General features: G+C 49.5%; 1 protein-coding gene across 2 annotated transcripts in view; it reads left to right on the top strand.

Moving 5' to 3' along the window:
• CACNA2D2 (calcium voltage-gated channel auxiliary subunit alpha2delta 2) overlaps positions 1-19,450 on the top strand; it is a 232,997-nt gene that overhangs the window by 67,140 nt on the left and 146,407 nt on the right. The gene's annotated exons all lie outside the window — the stretch shown is intronic.

Genomic DNA, 19,450 nt, shown 5'->3' with positions numbered 1-19,450 from the left:
CCCCTGGCTTGCCTTGGCATGACCTGCCTTTCATGGCTGGCTCTGTTGCCTGAGTTTCTTAGCCTCTCTTCCTATAATGGAGGCATGAGCACAAGCGAGGCAGGCTTCTAACTCCCTCTGCCTGTCTGCCTGCATGGGCTTGAGAAGCTGGTTTCTTCCCTCAGCTGATGCTTGTGATGCTGCCCAGGCATTTCTTCTGGTGGTGTTCAGAAGGTGGGACTTGGATTAGAGAGAAAAGAGTGGACAGATTGGGAGTTAAGCTGAGCCCTGCCAAACTCATTTCAAGAAGGCCCTTGAGGCGCTATTGGCAATGTCCAGCCTGTCCTAGCCCTTCGGCTTTGGCTGAGGAATGTCCAGGGCTTGCCACTGCAGTAGTAAAACCTCATCTTGGGCTCCCCGTCAACCCCTCAAAGCACTGAGGCTGGATTTCTCTTCCCTGAGGTCTAGAGGCAGTAAAAGCAACTGCCAGACTATTTCAGAGCTTGCAGTGTAAGCCCAGAGCTCAGATGGACACCAGGAAGCCTGCATCCAGTTCCTGCAAAAAAGTTCCATCCCCAGGGAATGAAATAATAACCTGTAAAATCATTTTACTCCCATCCACTTGGGACTATTTGCTACCATTAGTACTAAAAATGGTCCTATGGCAACTATAGGCCGCCTCCTCCTCCTCACTCCCACTTCAGTAATGAAAATGCTCCCTTCTCCATATCTCTCCATCCTGAAGAGTTTTAATCAAATAAACCTGGCACACACGCTCCTGAAAGGAGGATGCTCTCTGTCAGCCAAAATCTGTGCCTGTTCCATTTTCTTCTGATTTAATTTTCCAGAGATTAAGATCCTGCTCATCTCCACTCTCAGAACTTGGCTGCCTTCGTTTTGTTTGTTGGTTTTACTCTAGTGGGTTTTTCCTTTCTGTTGGTGGCTTTGTTTTGAAAATCCTGAAACCCCAAGGATATTGATTCCTGGGGACCCAGCCAGCTGTGAAATCGATAGGGAGCTGTGCCTCCCAGCACCTGGCACCATCTCGCCTGCGCTTGCCCTCCGCTTCTGAAAAGTGGCTCGTTGTCTTCCTCCGAACAGCTTTGGTGTTGCCGGCATGTGTTGCTGCTGAAGAGCATTTCTCGAGTGAATGTCTTTTCTCATAGCAAGGGGCTGTCTCCTGGCCGCTGTCTCCTGCTTGCTCTGCAGAAGGTTGTCTGTCTTTGCTGCCATCTTTGGTTCAGCAGCTCTATGTAGCCTTAATGGCAGTAAAAGTTTCACCCTCTTGTGCTAAAGCCGGTGTCAGTTGTATGGATTTGGGAAGGTGGTTGAATCACAGATTGCAGAATGGTCGAGGCTGGCAGGGACCTGGGGAGGTCATCTGGTCCAACGCCCCTGCGCAAGTAGGATCACCCGGAGTGGGTCGCTGAGGACCACGTCCAGGTGCCTTTTGAAGATCTCCAAGGAGGGAGACCCCGCAACCTCTCTGGGCAGCCTGTTCCAGTATTTGGTCACCCTCATGGAGGGGGCAGGAATCAGGTGTTTCCTTACAGTTTGATGGCTCCTCTTGTGTTTTGGTTTGTGTCCATTGCTTCTTGCCCTGTCACTGGGCGCCACTGAGAAGAGCCTGGCTCTATCTTCTTTACACCCTCCCTTCAGGTATTTATAGACACTGATAAGATCTCCCTCAGCCTTATCTTTTCCAGGCTGAGCAGTCCCAGCTCTCTCAGCCTTTCCTTGTATATGAGATGCTCCAGTCCCTTAACCATCTTAGTGGCCCTTTTCTGGACTCTCTCCAGTAGTTCCGCATCTTCCTTGCACTGGGGATCCCAGAACTGGACCCAGCACTCCAGGGAAAGCCTCACCAGTGCTGAGTGGAGGGGAGGGATCATCTCCCTTGACCTGCTGGCTCTTTCTAAGGCAGATCTGGGTACCGTTGGCTTTCTTTGCTATAAGGGCACGTTGCTGTCTCGTGGTCAACTTGGTGTCCAACAAGGCCCCCAGGACCTTTTCTGCAAAGGGAGAGGGGGAGGAGTAAGGGTCATATCTTTGAAAGCCTGAGTTTAATGGCTGGATTAAGTGCATTCACACCTCTCCCTGCTGAGTGTGCCAGCACTTGGTTGCACCCCATTCCCACTGGCTTGGCAGGCTGATGGGCTTTAGCTTCTACAAAGCGTGGGGCTGTTGGTCTTCTGCCTGGAGCTCATTTGGTTTCCCCAAGGTATGTTTGATGCAGGGAAGACTGCACATCTGGGGGAGAACTCCTGTGTTTGTGCTGATAGAGGGGAAGCATCCTTAAAACTGACCCCCCCACGCTGGCCTCTGAGGACTGTTTTTTGTGAGGAGACTGAAACACCCAAATATTTCCAGTGCTCTTTGCAGGCTGTGCAGATGTCTGGGGTCAGTGGTGACAAATTATGTAGATTCCTCCCCCTTCCCTCTATCCTTTCTCATTTCCATTATCTGCCTTTTGTAGAGGCTGTAATTTATTGCATTTTGCAACCTTGTAATTTATGGCTTTTTTTATAATTCTTTCTGAGCTTTCAGAAGCAACAGCTCCATGTACCCCAGTGCATTTCATTGTCACACTTGAGGCTTTCCCACCTCCCCCTGCACTTCCACTCTTTTCTTGTAACTTGCCTGTTTACTTGCTAAATTATTATTGTGCACTCAATAAAAATTGCATTTAAAAAGTGATAACTGAAATGACATTTAACATGGAAAGCACTTAAGCATAATTACACTATATGCATTACATCATTTTGTGACAGTTAATAAAAAAAATCTGAACAGGTTTTTTTTGTTGTTGTTGGGGGCTGTAGAGAGTGAGTACTGGCATTTCATCACTTCTAGAAACATATTTTTTTTATTTTCACTGGAGGGATTTGTCCTGGGATTTTTCTTTCTCCTCCTCCCTTGCTGGTACTGCAGGTCTCCTGTATCTGGCAGAGTGGCAGAGAGTGAAGAAGTCAACCCTGTCATTCTGAGGGGTTCAAGCTGGCATAACGTGCTGAGTTTGATATGGGTTATTCCCAAATGGAAATTTTGAGAGGGTTAGTTTATTTGGATTGGGGACTTGACCAGAGTTGCTGCAGAGCTGCACCATTGCTGGTGTCAGCACCAGGGCTGTGGGAAAGGAGAAGGGGAGGAGGTGGCAGCCCCTTGGCCGTAGCATTGCATGCTGTCTTGGTCCGACTGTGGAGACTCGCGTGATGGCGAGTGTCAGCAAAGCTTCGGCTCCTGGTCATGCCCTACAGTGATTTCTTCCTTTCCGAAGGAAGCTGCTGCTGGCTGTAGCTGAGAGCTAAACAGTTAATGTCCTTGTTTTATACTGTCCAATGACTTCTACAGAAATGGGGGAAGTGTGCCAACCCCTCGTGACCCCGTGGCTCATATCCTCACTGATATGACTACTTGATTATTAGATTACCTGCAAATTGCAGCTCCTTGACCATCTGCTATGCGAAACTCCTCAGCTCAACCCCAGCATCTGTCCAGCCTAGCCATGCGGGCTGTGCTGAATTCCTGAGCAGATCAGCCCAGCTTCCCAGCTGTGGTTTCCTCTGCCGTGCCTAGTCCTGTCCTTTTCCTACCTACCTGCTGCAGAACTTCTGCATACAAGATGCTTCAGTGGCGATCTTCGTTCCCTGCCCTCCTTCCCTTTTCCAGAAAGCGCGATGAGCCTGGTCAGACAGTCATATAGGCTGCAAACCAGCTCTGTAAATCAGGTCCCTATCTCATGTGGGCAACTGCAACTGGAGATGCAGCTTGGAGGTCCTGCATAACCAGGATAGTCTCCCCAGTAGGAACCGTGTTCTCCTTCCCCTGGGAGTCTGGAGCTGCTTGGGAAAGGGGTGAGGGGTGGTGGGCCTCTTTCTGCACCATGAGAGGTGCAGAGACAAGAAGAGGGACATTGAGTAGCAGGGCACAGGAAGATCTGAAAAAGCATTTGAAATCTAGCAAACAGATGATAGGAGCCACAGCCTTGGACGTTTCCAGGCTGCATGTGAGGGATTTTTGGAGCAAGTCAAGATAGAGAGCACGTGCTTTCTGCAATTCAGAGGAGTGATCTTTAGAAAGCAATGTCTGTGGCAGGTTTGCGTACTGGTCCATGAATTGGAAGGGCTTGTGGGGAGGTGAGAGGAGTAGGACAAAATGGAAGCATGCCTTTATTTAAAAAAGGAGGGAAGGAAAAAAACCCCACAACAGTGAGAACATTAGTGTCCATAAACAAACTCCCCAGCGTGTCTAGAAATAGTGTGTTGCTTTTCTGTGGTGGTGGTGTGACTTGCCCTTCAAGTTAATAAACTGTTAATCACTTTATGGGTCATTTCCTTCAAAATGTTCACTGAAGCATCCTGACGCTGAGATAAAGGAGTTTTGTGAACTTGGGCATTTTTTTCCCCTTTTTCTTCAAATACACACATAACTAGAAACCACGCAGAGGCAGTAATAACTAATATAGCTGCAAAAGGAATCTCCTGGAGAGATTACTCCATGCTTTTTGAAGGAGGAAAAGGCATTTCTGGTTGCTTGTATCTTTTTTTATTATGATTTTTCTCAGTTGAGCATAAAAAAAAAAGGGGGGGGGGAATCTATCGATAAAATCCTCATCGGCTTGACAATCAGTCTCATCTGGGAACTACTTGGTGTTATCTTGGCTTAATTCATTAGTAAGAATAAAAAAGGCATTAAAAATGGACATCTCTATTGAGAGCACTTAATTCTTTGCAACAAGAATCAATTATGTCCTATTGAGTAAGCCCCATGCAAAACCACTTACTTGCGAAATTCCTCAGCCTGATAGAGGACATGGAAAATAAGGCAGAGGAGGGCAGGACCCCACACTAGCAGGAGGTGTAAGAAATACCTGTTTCACCATGGATTTGCCCATCGCCTGAGGTAGGAGGCTGGGTTGCAGGGGCTAGTTACGCGGAGGTCTGTGATCTGTAGCCTGAGTCTGTCAGAGGGAGAGAAGAGAGAAATTCTCCTGTGAACTCAGCAAGTGGCTGGGAGTGTGCTTTAGCTCTCCGAATGGTTTTACAGCTGAGAGTCTGCTCCCCCCGCCCCACCGCCCCCAATTCTTCTTGCACTTATTTCACAACAGCTCTTCAGTTTCTAAGGTAAAGGGGCCGAATGCTCCCGCAACGCGTTGCGGAGGATGCTCCTATGCTGTGCGCGCTCTGCTCTCAAAGAGGAGGCAGCACTGCTTATCTGTTATTTTGGTTTTGGTATGGGGTTGTATTGGGACCCCTTTGAGATGATGGCATGTTCACTAACTGTTTGTGCAGGTGCTCAGGATAAGCCCATCAGCAGAGTCTGGGCGCCTAGCTGGGATGTGGAGCTGCGCGTGGGTTTGGTGCTGAGAACTGCTGTCCGCGTGCGTAAGACCAATCGTTTCAGTCCATGGGATCTTGCTGAATTTCTTATTTCGGCAAGAATGAATTCCAGCAGCCCTGTTGCCTGTGTTATTCAGGAGATCAGCTACAGGTTCCTTCTGGCTGTGTAGGCTATGGCGCTGGGCGCGCTGGAAACATGGCATCGATCGCTCAGGGCAGAGGGTTTTTCTGATGACAACGGTAGTTTTGATAAGTTGGTTGAGGGGACTTATAAATGGTAGGAAAGGGAACGGCACTAAAAGGAGAAGCAAATTGTGAAGTATGTTTCCTGCTACAATTTTTGTGGCTAAAGTTTGGTGATACTTTAAGATGTATATTGATCATCCAAACACACGGAGATATATGTTGTCTATATAATCATCTAAGTTTTATTTATGACACAAAACCAAGTCAGCACTATTATTTATGAATATAATTGCAAACCCACTTTTCTATTATGTGATCAGCTAAACTCCACTGCAAAGCAGCCTTCAGGGCTGCCCAGCCTGGAGCTCAGTGACGTGCTTCAGGACTGCGGGAGTGAGCAGGGTGCTGCTGCCATGCTGTGGGCCTTGATTCATGATCCACTGGGCTTGGGAGAATAAGCTGCGGAATAAAACGCTGCTATTTGGAACATGAGGCAGAATCCTACAGCCTTGGGAAATGATAGTTTTCTTTTTAGGGCTCGCTCCCTAGTTTTAGGAAGAAAGTTATAAGGTGGCATTAAAAAGCACCTGCTGCATCACCATCAGATATCTCACCATTTGAGTTTAAAAGTCTCATCTGAAAGAATTCCCAACCAGGTTTCCTTTAAAGCAATTGAAGGTGCTCGGGTTTCAGCTTTTGCCGATGCTGTTTAGTAATGCTAATTAACATTCTGGGCAAAGGAGCAGAAAGTAGGGAAGGGAAATGCTTATGATTTGTAAATGCCACTTTGCTCTTCTGGCACCGTCCCTCCGGGGAGAGGATTTCTTTCTTCTTGTTCTTATTTTCCTCCCCTCCCTCCCTCCCTCCCCCTGTCTTGGAGTAAAGCTGATGGTTGGGCATATATTTTGCCTTAAGCGTATGCATAACTTTTCACTGCCTCTACCTGTGTAGTGGTGGGTGAATCTGTATGAATGTGAGGGTACCTGCGTGCACGCAGAGCACGGACGTGTTGCTTTGAGCGTATGTGAACCCGTGGTTGGTGCGTGTGAGCCTTTACCAGAGGAGGGATGTGGCAGGCTTGTCCATGCTACAAGTTTCCCATTCCCTTGATAATAAGCTACGAGCAAATGGGGATGAAATCAGAAATTGGCAACATGCTGTCAGGAGGGATTAATTTCTGTCCCTGATTAACTTTATGCTGGAACAGCAGGAGACTAATACTTCACCGTACATGGTGCCTGATGCAACCTTTTCTTACACCGAGTAGATCTGAATCCATCCCTGGTCCTGCTCTCCCCTTGTTACGTTATCTTAGATCCAAGTGGCAGGGCCGTTGCTCTGGATGCATAATGATAGGCCACATATGTGCTTCCTAATGCTGATGGAAAGTACTGAAAAAAATCTGTGAGTGCTTTGGGGGTCTGGCTTGAGCCATACAAGGGTTTTGTTTCTGCTTGTAGTAGCTTTAATGCACCGGTTGGTCCCTGGAGGCTCCTGGTGGAATATTAATACTCTCCCTTCCTGTGCTACCTTTCCTCTAAGGCTTCCACAACACTTTGCAAAAATTAACGATAAATTCTTTCAAAACAGGAGGTCAGTAAGACCAGCAGACATGGGAAGGTGATTTGCCAATGATCACGCAGGCAGGTCGGTACTGTGCGTGTGGCAAGGGGGAATGCAGACCGAGTCCCCTCTCAGCCGTAAGTGCCAGACAATTGCTCCCCACCTGTGCCTAAAGCTTAATTAAGATCGCACGCTGTTGTAGGGAGAGTGCAGGTGTGGAGCTGAAATAGTGCTTTGTGTCAACAGCCAAGTGCACAGGCAGAGCTGTGTGGGGAGCTGTTCCTGGAGGAACAGATGGGTCTGGAGCTCGGCGGTGTATTTGTGAGCACGTGCCTGTGTGCGGGGGGAAAGGGCTGGGACCGCAGGGAGTAGAGCCCTCAAATCTTGGGAAAGAACTGAAGAAGGAGGACAGGACAAGGCAAGTGGGGATGCAAGTGTGCGTGCAGATTTGTGTGGTGGTGTTTGGGTAGATCAGAGTGAGTACTTCTGGCTGCTCTGGAGGTGCTGGCTCCCTCTGGCCCAGCTCTGGCTTTCACGCTGTGGGTGCTTCCCTGTACCCTGCTAATCCTGGGGTGCAGTGGGGACCTGGGGACCGAGTTCTTCCCCATCTCTGGGACAGCCCTCTTGCAATCTTAGCAGTGTACACAGGCAGAGTTTGTTGGCTGCTAGGAGTGATGCTAGGATTGCAGATCATCCTGCTGTCTCCTCTTCGGCCACGTGGGCTGTGAGTTCCTGCTCTCCATGTATACCTGCTTCTGCAAAGCCTGTGTGTCTGACTCTGCCTGGGAAGGAAACAGGCTACCCTTCGTTCTCAGACCCAAGCCTGTAACACATCTCCTAGTAAGTCACCTACACTAGTCGTATGGATCAGCTATATCTAGCAAAGGGTGAGTGTTTTCCTTTGCCTTGGTCCTTCTCTCGTTTTGAGGACCACCCTTCCAAGAGCTGAAGCTGACCTGGTCTGGCTGCTACCAGGGAGAGGATCGCAAAGGCCGTGAGTCACTGCTGCACCATTCAGGGCTGATGGAGAATTTACCATCACTAACCCCCCCGAAATGCTGACTGAGCAAGTAGTGGCTAGTTTGGGAGGGAGGGCGGGCGCTTGGCGAGGTTGGCAGGAGATGATGCAGCAGGGAGCAACTTCTGTCTGCAGCCCCGCAAGTAAGCGTCTGCATGTTGGAAACCTCCTGGGGTCTGTGAAGGGTGGATGTGTGGGACACTTACCCTCTGCTCCCCACCGAGGAGTCCATGTGTGGTCCTTTCCGTGATGACAGCGGGCAGCCCTGTGCCTTGCTTGTTGTCACAGCCACGGCTAAATGAGCAGCTGATTGAGAAGAAGGCTGGTGCAGGGGGGGAGGGTGATTTACTGCTCTTCTAAGAGGTCCCTACTGTATTTTCTCTTTAATTTGAAGGGCTCCTCAGCAGGCTTTCAGGGCTAGGATGTGACGGCTGCACCTGCATGGCAGTGGGAGGCTGCATGCTAGCAAATCTGCGCAGAAATAGCCTGGAGTGGGGGCTGCAGCAGCAGGCTGGGTTTAGGCAGGCACATCTGACTGACGACTGCAGTTTTTCATTGGCATAATCACGTTTTGGAGGTTGTGAAGATGAGGAAGGTGGAGGAACAGGAAAGGGTGGGACACAGCACAGATGCATGCCGTTGAAGCCCCCCATCGCCACAGTTTCTCTGTTGCACATCACTGCTAACCTTTACCTCCTGCTCTGTTATTCCATGGCAGGCTGCAGCCGCTTATTGCCCCACTGTCAGCAATGAAATCAGGACCTGGGATCTCAGAATTCCTCAAATCTGCTCTTGCCGTTCCTGTCTGAGCACTCTTGTACTGTCTCTCTGGCCTTCCATTAAAAAATGTGTGTCTTGTTATGCTCAATGCTTGGGCTCTGTATTTGCTCTGATTTTCCCCCCTACTTCACCTCTGAGCTGTATTTTCTTTTCCCCCCAGAGTTTTGGGTTTGGGCATCTGATCAAAAGTGCCCAGCTTTGACAGATGCCTGTATATTTTGGGGACTGTTTTGAATAGCACCCTGGTGAAGAATCTATCAATGGCATTTCCTAATTGTCACCATAATTGTAGTTTGAACCCATGGATATGAAAAGCATTAACTTATGGGGAAAGGGCAAATGAATGTCAGCTTTTTAGCTTACAAGAGTAGAAACTGAAGTAGGACATGCACACAGCAGCACGAGGCAGAAGTGCCTGTTCTTTATTAATTCTGGGTCTTTCCACCAAGAACACTTTTAAATTGCAGCAAGGGATTTTCAGTTTAGGCATCATAAAAAGTTTTCAAGTAGGGTTGTGAAGCACCAGAGAATTTTGTCTTGTGAGGTGCAGGAATGTCCATCGCTGGATATCTTTAAGAACAGGTCAGAGGAACATGTTAGGAATGAGATAACTGTGATAGTTATGTTAGGAATGACGCATCCACAATACTACCTTCCGTTGGGGGTATCTCAGTAGGCTGTTACTACGTGAGCTGATGGGATCCCTTCCAGCCCTGTTCTCTGTGATGCTGCAGAGGTTTCCAAATCTTTTAGCAGAATCTCTCCATTTGAATGTTGGATCTCTGGAGGTTGCCTTCAGAAGAGACATCCTGTGGGATCTCTGTGGCTGCATATCTGTCCTGTCCCTGTGCCCCTCCAAGACTGCTGAAAACTAAAACCAGGGCTCAGTTTCTCAGCTGGAGGGTTTGGTGCTGCTGCTTGAGTCTTGCTGGTGGGGCTTTGGAGGTGGGACTGGGCGGAAAACATAGCTGATAGGACCTTGCAGAGGGTCACCTCTTCATTAAAGTCTCCAGGTATTTGGTGTATTTTTGTTAAAGTCTCAGTTTCTGGACCCCAGTGGCTCAGGAAGCACTAGCAGGAGAAAGGATGAGTCTGGAAATGCATGGAAGAAAGCTATCTACAAATGTATTCTCCATATCCTGTGGACATAAGGAGAAGCTTTATGAGCCTGTGCCACAACAGAGAGGACTTTATATTAGACATGGGTAATGACTTTCTAGCAGGCTGGCTAGGAAAACAGTGGAAGACATCAGCCAGGGAAGCCTGGATTCTCCACCACCAGTGGGCAAGAGCAGGGCTTTTGAACAGCACAGGTTAGGTAGATCCTGCATGAGCCAGGGGGGTGGGTTGGACAAGTGGGTCTCTTCCAGCCTTGCTTCCAATGAGCCTGTGCATTTACAGTGATGCTTCCAGTGCTTGAGATTAAGGAGAAAAGCTTGTAAACATGAATCCCTGAAGATCAGAGAAAGCCCCAAAACCTACATCAGAAGGTAAATCAAGAGAATTGCAAAGTTGCTATTTCTAAAAGTTCCGTTTCTTTAAAATAGATCATTACTCTGCAGAAAACTGTAGGGGTAACTGTTGACAGTGCTGACTTATGCTGGCCTAGATTTCAATCGCTCTAGCTCTAATAAGAGATTTAGTTTAATTCCATGTCAGTGGAGTTATCCCAAATTTGCATCACTGCAGCTGAGAGCTGAATTTGGCCAGTGGTAGCCATCAGTAAGAATAAAAGGCAGTGTGAGGTAGTTGTTACTCCTTTTCTTCTGTAGTTAGAAGGAAAGCCTGCAAAATATGTCTGGCAGCTTTAGTATTAGAGGCTGCACAGCATAGCCTTTTTCCACAGCCCTTCCTACAAGAAGCAGCAGCTTTTCTGGCACAGAAGATAAAGCTGTTTTGGGAGAGAGGCCTGGTTATTTATTTAAAGTCAAGTCTCTGAGGATCCTAGAGTCTTGCATCGCTCGATGCAGAGCGAGCGAGGGAGCCGTGCATGCTTGGGGTATGCTTGCAGGGAACGGGGGAGCAGCCTTTGCTCGGCCGCAGCATCCCTGCCCGGGGCACCACCACTCTGGGTGTGCATCAGCAAAAGAGGCTGGGCGAAATGCCTTCCACCTTCTCTCATAGCAGTGGTGGTCCCTTCCTCATCTTCCTCGCTGCTGGGGAAACTGAGTCTGGTGAGATCCCGTTTTGGGTCTGTATTAGCTTTTGTAATTTCAGTGTCCTTAACATGAAGCCTTGGAAAAGAAGCAGCATGATAAAGGAAAACAAAGTTTTTAACAATCCAGCAACTGAGGGAAAGGCAGAGCTGCAGCCACACAGAGTCCAGGGGTCATCTGAGAAGGAGAGAAGTTTCTTGCTTTACCTTTCTCTAACCATCTTCATCGTCATCTCCTGTTCATCTCATCCACACGCCCTCTGAAGCCATCAGTCCCAGCACAGACTGTCCCTTGTTCCCTGGGCTTCCTGCTCCATTGCCTTCCTCTGAACCTCCTTCGGTGTCCCCTTCCTCCCCGACCCCTGCGCTTGTCCTGGTGGGTCCAGTGTGGTGCTTCAGCAGAGCGTGTGCCTGTCTGCCTCAGAGAGCACTTTAACCTATTTCAGTTAAACTGACAATCCATTCCAAAATTTATTTTAATCCTTGCTTATAGGTAAAGCAGTGGGAAATTGAGTTCTGTTGAACCAATATAAATCAAGCATGTATTTGTGGAAGAGCTTCACGTGCAAGGATTTGCACCGCTGTATTAATGCAGCTTTTGATCTGACCTATCTGTTGCTTTGGTACAACATAATTTCATTCTCTTAGGGACAATGGGGTAAACCCAGTACGATCCATAGTGTGGAGACACTGATTCTGATAGGAATAGTATAAAGCCGAAATATGGCAGAACAGTATATCTTTATCTGTGATAGCATCCCCCTAAGATGCACCTGGGGTATTATTCTAGGTGCAATTTTAATGATGCTGATCTGAAGTACAGCTGTTCTGTATAGACATGACTTAATCAAACTGGTTAGACTCTTCTGCGTATATCTTGAAGGAAAGCACCTGAAGGAAAGCAGTTGACATACCTTTTAAAAATACTGTTTTCCTTACTAAAGCTTTTGTTGTTATGTCCCATATAACCAAGAGAGCAGCCAGAGTCAAGGATCAGATTGGGTTTTTTTGTTTTGTTTCTGTTTTACTGTACAAGTGTATATTTTTAGCAAACATGTGATATCTGAATGCATTTGGGTATTTGTCCAAGATGCTGTAGCTGTTCTCTGCCTCTCGTACATCAGCGTAGCAGGCTCTGGTCGGCTCGCGCCCTGACCTGGCAGCAAGACCCACGCCATCCAGGTGGCTGTGAGTGTGCAGAGGAGTGCCTGGGCAGAGCTCCCACCCTGGTTGAGACCTTACGTTTTCAACTATGTGATGGTTTCTTTTTATGTCACTTTATCTGAAAGGAGAAGACTGAGTTTGAAGTTGTGTGGTACTGAATGACCTTGCAGAAGACTCAGTCTCTGCAGACACCCAGGCTGGGTCTGTTGCTCTGAGAGCTCCCCGAACAAGCGTTTGGGCTGCTGAAGACTAAAAGCAGCTTTCCAGGCCAGGAGAGGTTTTCCATAATCCAGGCTAACTGTGCATAGCCCTTTATCCCTGTCTAGTTGCTAAATGATGCGTAGCAGTCTCAGGTCTGCTTCAGGGCTGGCAGGCCTGAAGTCTCAGCCGTAGAAGCTCGTGATCCTGGGTTGAGCGAGCAGAAGTCCAGCCAGTGCTGCAGAGGATGGGAGACGCGGGTGCTGGTGCCAGACAGGGCAGGGGACAGGGAGCGCTGGAGCGGCTGCTGCCGCACCCATAGTGGAGTGGGCTGCCTTCCCTTTCATCCCCGATGTCCTCTGGGGTACTGCTGTCTTTTAGCAGGCTCTTCAGTGAAGGGTGGAGACCTTAGTTCTATGGTTTGTTTGCTTCAATTATAGCTGACCATCCCTGAGGGGCAGCTAAACTGTGTGTTTCCCTGTCCTGCTTCTGCAGGAGATCTGTGGAGAGCTGCTTGGAGGGTGCTTGCTTTTTATTAGGTAGGTGGAAGGAAGGAGCGCAGCAGGGAAGCGGGGCTGCGCGAGGAGAGAGGGAGATGGGGTTAGTAAATGTCAAGCTGTTTGCCTCCTGCGTGCGCTCGAGCACATCCGCAGGATGCAGGAGCAGCGGCTGTCGCTGAGGACGAGCCAGAGGTCGTGGTGAGGGGTAGGTCAGCCTCCGCCGCACTGCTCCCGAGGGGACGGCGCGGTGGGTGGCTGGGCTCGGGGCTGTGCTCGCAGAACCGCGGGCTCAGGGCTGGTAGCCTCCGTGGTACCGGCTCTGGCAGTTGGCGTGGGGTAGATTTGCAAATCCCTCGCTGGACTGTGGCACCGCTGCTCACCTGCAGCTGCCCTCCCTGCTCCCAACTCCTCGACAAGGAAAGCCGAGGTCTAGCACCTTCCTGGCTAATGGCCGCTATACCAGAAGGCCATCCCCGTGCCCTCTGCCAGTCCCCATCCCCCTCATCCCCGCAGTGGTGTGTGATCTGCTCCGTACAATGTAGTACAGGCAGCACCAATTGTCCTGGCGGGCTGTCAGCGAGGCCGGTATCGCTCTTATCGCTGCCTGCTTGATTATCCCTGACGCTGCGCCGAGGCTGACATCCTCCTAATGTAATATAGACACCATGATGATTACCGTCATTGCAAGAACTATAAGCACCAGACGATGAAATTTAACAACAGTAGGTGCAGCAGGGACAAGGGGCGAGATGGGAATCGTGCTGTCTCTGCTCTCTGCCCGTGGCCCTGAGCAGCCTCCATCTTCCAGCAGGATCTCTGGGGTTTAGCGCTCCTTTTCCTCCCTGTTACCCAGCCACAGTGCTCCTTGCTCAGCCTGGACCATCTCACAGTTCTCTTGCTGGTCATTTAAGTTACTGGGCAATTCTTCTCTAGGCTCCCTGTTCGTCAGAGGGGTCTGCTCTGTGTACCCAAGGCATGAGCAAGTCTGCTTGAGGGTTCCTCCTGTTCCTCTTCAGTGATACCCTGAGCCGTGGGGAAATGGCAGGACCCCACCGTAGGTGAGATGAGCCTCAAAATGGGCCAGGCTGCTGCTTGTCTGGTGGAGTCCCAACAGATCCTGAAGCTTCAGAAGCACTAGATGGGCATCTGAGCAAGCGGCACCTCTAAGGGCAGGCATCCTGCTGCAATATTTGTTGTACCAACTAATTCTCTTTGCAGACACCATATCTGGGTCACTGTACAAACCTGATCAGCATGGGTCTGGCTGCGGGAGCTTGAAGTATCCCCCTGAACAGAGGCCTTTCCTGGCCCCCATAATAATGCCAGGTGGGAAAAATCTTTTCTTTTCCTGGTGTGTGGCCTTTGTAGGGCATGACGTGGCACAGTCCCATCTCTGGGGCATGAGGGCTTCTCTCAGGTGTGCATGGCTATCATGGCTGTAGAGGTGTGGTTTGGTCTTTGGCCTCCCTCACCTGGAGCTCCCCTACTTTGAGGTGCGATGCTCTGGGAGGAGGAAGGCAGCCCGCTCTGTTGCTGCACGTAGTACTTTGCTCTTTTGCAAACAAGGCAGGTTTGCACTGTGATTAAACGCTGGTGTTTGGACTGCAGCTGTCCAAACCAGGTGTACTGGATTCATACAGGGGAAAAAAAAAAAACAAAACAATTTCTGGAAGATGACTGTTACCTTTGCAGCAGGAGCCAGAGTGCCGCAGCCTCTCCCTGCGGGGCTGCAGGGCTTGGCCACGAGCAAACCCCAGCTGAGGGCTGAGCTGTGGGTATGGCCTGTGTCCTGGCCCCGTGGGGCTGAGAGCTGCTGGGGTTACCAGCTGCCATGTTAGGGTTCAGCTTCTTGGTTTTTGTTGTTGTTGTCGTTTTTAAGGTGGAGGGGGAGTCTTGGCATGGATATGATGTTGTGCAAGCATAGCAGAGTGCTGCCCCTCCAATAGCTTGATTTTGGGGAAGGGCTGCTTCTCGGGGGATGCGAAATGGAGCTGGGGGTAGAGGGTAGAAGAAGGGATCCGGTTTGGATCGCATGTGTACCCCACCATCCTAGCCCTCCTGTCAGTGTCCTCCCTCTTGTCCTGGGCGAGGAGGCTGGAGACTGGCCCTGCTGCTGCGCAGGGGAGGCCAGTGCCCGTGGAAACGACAAGGCTGGGGCTGAGGAGACAATTTTTACTTTCTAGTAGTGCCCAAAGGCGCGTGTGTTAACGGTGCTATACAGGGAGCTCCCACGGAGTTTGTTATTTTCCTTTGTGTTTTATCATCAGATATCTTGACCCATGGGAAGGTGCTGTGTCCTCTTGTGGCGGCTCATCGAGTAGTGATTTCTGCACTCATGGGAGTATTTCTGCACCCTTTTCTGTTCCTTCTTGGGCTGCCCAGTTTCATGGTGCTGGGTGCACTCATGGGGAATTGGGGAGTGGCAAATGCTTTCTCTGAACCCTGACAGCTCCCTGGATATGTAGGCACAGAGGGAATTAATAGCAGAGATGAGCATCATTATTTGTGCATTAGGAGCGAGGCAAACAAGTGAATTTAGAGAATGGATGTTCTGAGGCAATATCAGATCTGCCTCTTCGGTTATACAGTTGCTACTGTGAATGTGTATTGGCAATTGATTGTGTTACCAGCTCTGCTTTTTAGTGAGGCTACTTAGCACTTCTGTGCTGTTTTAGATCATCTTCTCAGCTGCTTAGAAGTATTTGGGATTAAATATTTCATGTTGCAGGTTGTCTTGAGCTGTTTGATTTTCTCCCCCCCACCTGCCACTTTTTTTTTTTTTATTTCAGCTCAGTACTTCCTGTTGTTTTGCCTGTGTTAATATTCCCCCTGCTCTTGCCACTTACTAGTTCACTCTCAGCATCCATTGCTGGACTCTTCTTCCAACTGCTATGCCTGGATCTTCTGGCCACTGCATCCAGCTTCAGCCCTTCCCAGACTTTTTAATTGAGATTTGCAGTTTATAATTTGGTCTTCATCCCCTGAATACAACAGCTTCCTTCTGCTGTCTGAGGGCTAATACCTCCGTAGGTAATTCAGGAGCTCTGTGCAGCCCCTCTCCTGTCCAGTAACTTCAAGTTTGCCAACCACATTGAGCAGGGCTAATGCAGGGGCATTACTTCTGGTTTCAGCATGGCTGGAGCATTGCAGGACTGGGCTTTGCTCTCACTTTCCTGCATTGCCACCCACTTGCCCTGCCTGTTGGGGGTACATGCAGACTGCGAGGGGATGGGGTGTGTTCACGAAGGGATTGCAAAGTAAAACCCAGTCTACCAAGAGCATGCAACCTGCACCCCCCTTCTCCCCGAGGTGCCGGTATGGCTGTGTGTGAGTGTACCTACATGGAATCAGAAGCAGCTGTTTCTTGACTCCAAGGTCACTGCTGTTACAAATTTCAAACCCAGGTCCCAGAGCACCAGATCACAGGAGAATTTCAATGAGAATGGCTTTCTAATCTGGATAAAACTAAGGGCTTTTGCCATCACTGAGGAACGTTTGGGATGTCTTTGGCCAGAAAATCCTCCCTTCGATTCCGCTCAAGGAAAAACCCAATATAGGAAATGTCACCTTAGATAAGTAAAACCTGGCCAAGTTCTGAACAACCCAGAGCAAAGTGCTACAATGGAGAGCGAGAAGCTATCTTAATTGCCTGGAGCACTACCATTCATTCCCCTGCCTGTCTGGTACGTTCTTGTGCACGTATGGTCACTGTTAATTCATGTTGAATTGTTCTAATTAATGCTGATGAACTGTTCAGCCAAGAAGACTGCAGAGCTCTGCAGCTGCAGAGAGGGCTGGAGGAACATCTCCTGGTTTCTTTTCCTGTTTTTTCTTCCCTTGTGGACAGGCACTGTTTCTGTTTGTAACCAAGAGGAGCCAATTTTATGTTTCGTAATAGGAAAATACTAATGTCAGGACGCCCTCCTTACCCAAAGCTTTCTCCTTGAAGATTGCTCCTCTTTGCTTTCCTAATTGCCGCTGCTCAGCTGGAGGTAGTGCGCGTCTTCCAAATGCATTATTTTGTTATGCTGTTACTTACCAAAGGGAAAAAAAAGAGTATGAGAGAATATTGCTTTGTGTTGAGCTTTCCTTGCTTTAACCCTTTCTGTGCTGACGTGGGGCATTTTTCTCTAGCATGGGATGTTTTGCTATTGGCAATACACGCTTTTCGGTCTGAAGCTCGGGGTGTGATGGAGCTCTGATGTGAAGAACACCTAGAAATCATTTCTGCTGGAGTCTGAGGATGCCTCTGAAATGTGTTCTCTTACTAAAGCATCCTCTTTGGAGTCACCGTGCTCACATAATGACCACCTATAATAAGACAGGAGTTGCCAAATTGATGTGAAGTATGGGTGGTTTGGGGACCAAAATGATTTGGGTGAAGCCCTTGGAATCAGGTTGGCTGAAAACTTAATGCTTGGAGTTACACCTCCTTGAAGACTGGCAGGTCTGAAGCCTGCGAGAGCAGAACCTCGGGGACGGTGCTGGAGCCATGCTCCATGTGTTTCTTAGGGACTGAGGAGTCGGACAAGGATCACATGTTTGGCTTGCTGCATCTCTGCTCTTGGCTCGTGGGCTGTGCTCTTGCAGGTCAGTAACCAGGAAAATTCACAGAAATGCTGTTTTCTCCAGAAATGAGCAAGTCTGAGCCTTTTGTGTGCCACCCCACTGACAGAGGCAGGATGCATTACCATCCTGGCAGCCAGGGCAGGTTACCTGAATCCCTTGGGGCTTTTTCTGGGGGGAGGGGGGAACCCCAAAGCAAAAAAACCCCACCAAAACAGTTGCCTGGAGTAGAGCTAGGATGGAGCAATGGTGTATGTGGACACAAGGCTGCTGGGAGAGGCCTGCTGTTGGGAATTTCCTAGTGGCATGGAAGAAAGGAGGAGCTCAGGCAGAGCAGGGACCCCAGCAAGAGCTGCAGAAAGGAAAGTTGAAGCCTGAAGATTAACCCCGTAGGTCTGGAGGGACCGTGCAAAGCCAAGAGAGCAGCCTTTTGCTTAGTCTCTGAGCGTTCTCCTGCGGCTTCAACCTCAGAAACCGCTTTGTTTACCCATGAAAGGAAAGGGGAGGCTGGGGGGGCGGAGGGGGGTCTGCTCAGGCTCTTGAATTCATTGCCAGCTGCCTTTCAGCAAGCAGAGTTGCTTCCTGCTCTGGCTCGTTAACATCTGGAAAAGAAAAAGGGTGGAGTAGTTTCTCAACATATCAGGAGGGTCTCATCCTGTTCTTGAGCTGTGTGATGTGCTGCTGGCCAGATCCTGGGCACCTGCCTGCCCGTACCTTTATTTTCGCTGGCTCCACCAAGAGAACCAGTTGTGCTGGTATCAGCCTGGTTGGTGTCTTTAGCCAAGCCTCCTTAGTCCTGCCTTCGTGCTTCCAGCACGAGCGAAATGTGGGGGTTTCTGAGGTACGGGTTTGTCTTGTGGAAGCCGGTTGTTTGCTGTTTGTGTTTGGGTGCTGCCCCAAGACCCAGGGCAGATCAGGGCAGAGGCAGGCAGATGTTTCGTGGGAATTGGTTTCTGCACCGCCTGATCTCTTCCTCTGTCGTAATGGTCAGGTCTGCAACAAACCAGCAGTTACAGGCAGAGTATTTCACTTCTAATGAAGCTCCAGCTCCAGCAAAGAGGGTTTTTTTGTCCCGTGGGAAGCAATGATTCAGCTCCCAAGGATCATGCAAGCTCGGGTAGGTGCCAGACATGCTTAGCATGGAAATTACAGTTAAGCATAGAGTCAGCTACCTCCTTGGGGAGGTCCAGCTCTCCTTGGAGGGTTTTCTGCTGCTGGATGTCTTCATGTCTGGAATTGCAGGTATTTGCAAGTAGCCCAAGGATTCAGAGAGAAGCAGAATCCTGCTTGCTGTGTGGTTTTCTTCATGTATCTTTCTTAAGAAAAGATAAGGCATGAGGATTCCTCCTCCCCCCCCCCCCGCCCCCAATCTCAGATGATTGTAAAAAACTCTTCTCTTTTACCCTGTGTTGGTTGCACATGAGTTGGCAGACATGCCGAGTTAACAAATCGGAAAATGATCTGCGGAGATGACTGAGGGGTTGGTGGTTGTGAAGTCTTGTGCTGGGACTGAGCCGTTCTTGTTGGGGTAGTGCTGATGCCAACAGCACTTCCCCTGGGGCTGGCGCTGTCCTCTGCACTTGTGTGATGTGGCTTCGGAGGGCAGGCCCACAGGTCACACCTGCACGCTTTGGGTGCAAACATTCAAATCCAGGTAATTGCATCTGGCCTTCAGGATAATCCCAGTATAGATTGGTGCCTCTCCCCACTAGCCCCACTGCATCCTGGCCAAGTTCTGGACTGGTTGCAGAAATCCTGATTTCCTGAGGGTGCCACGTTGTTTTGGCTTGCTTAGAGATGAAGTTTTATCCTACTTTATGTGATCCCCTTGCACCCATTGCTGGTACCCACTGCTGCCTCTGCCCGGGGCTGCCCTGCCTGCGCCCGTGCTGCCAGGCTCCGCACCTAACGAACCCTGCGGGCAGTGCACAGGGGGCTGGGGGCAGGCAGGGATTTGGGCTTACACTTGCAAAATTCAGCAAGTGGCCTTGCGGAGGGGATG

The sequence above is a fragment of the Haliaeetus albicilla genome, chromosome 24, assembly GCF_947461875.1.
Source record: "Haliaeetus albicilla chromosome 24, bHalAlb1.1, whole genome shotgun sequence".
NCBI classification, from domain to species: domain Eukaryota; kingdom Metazoa; phylum Chordata; class Aves; order Accipitriformes; family Accipitridae; genus Haliaeetus; species Haliaeetus albicilla.
This window is presented reverse-complemented; position numbering and strand designations above follow the sequence as displayed.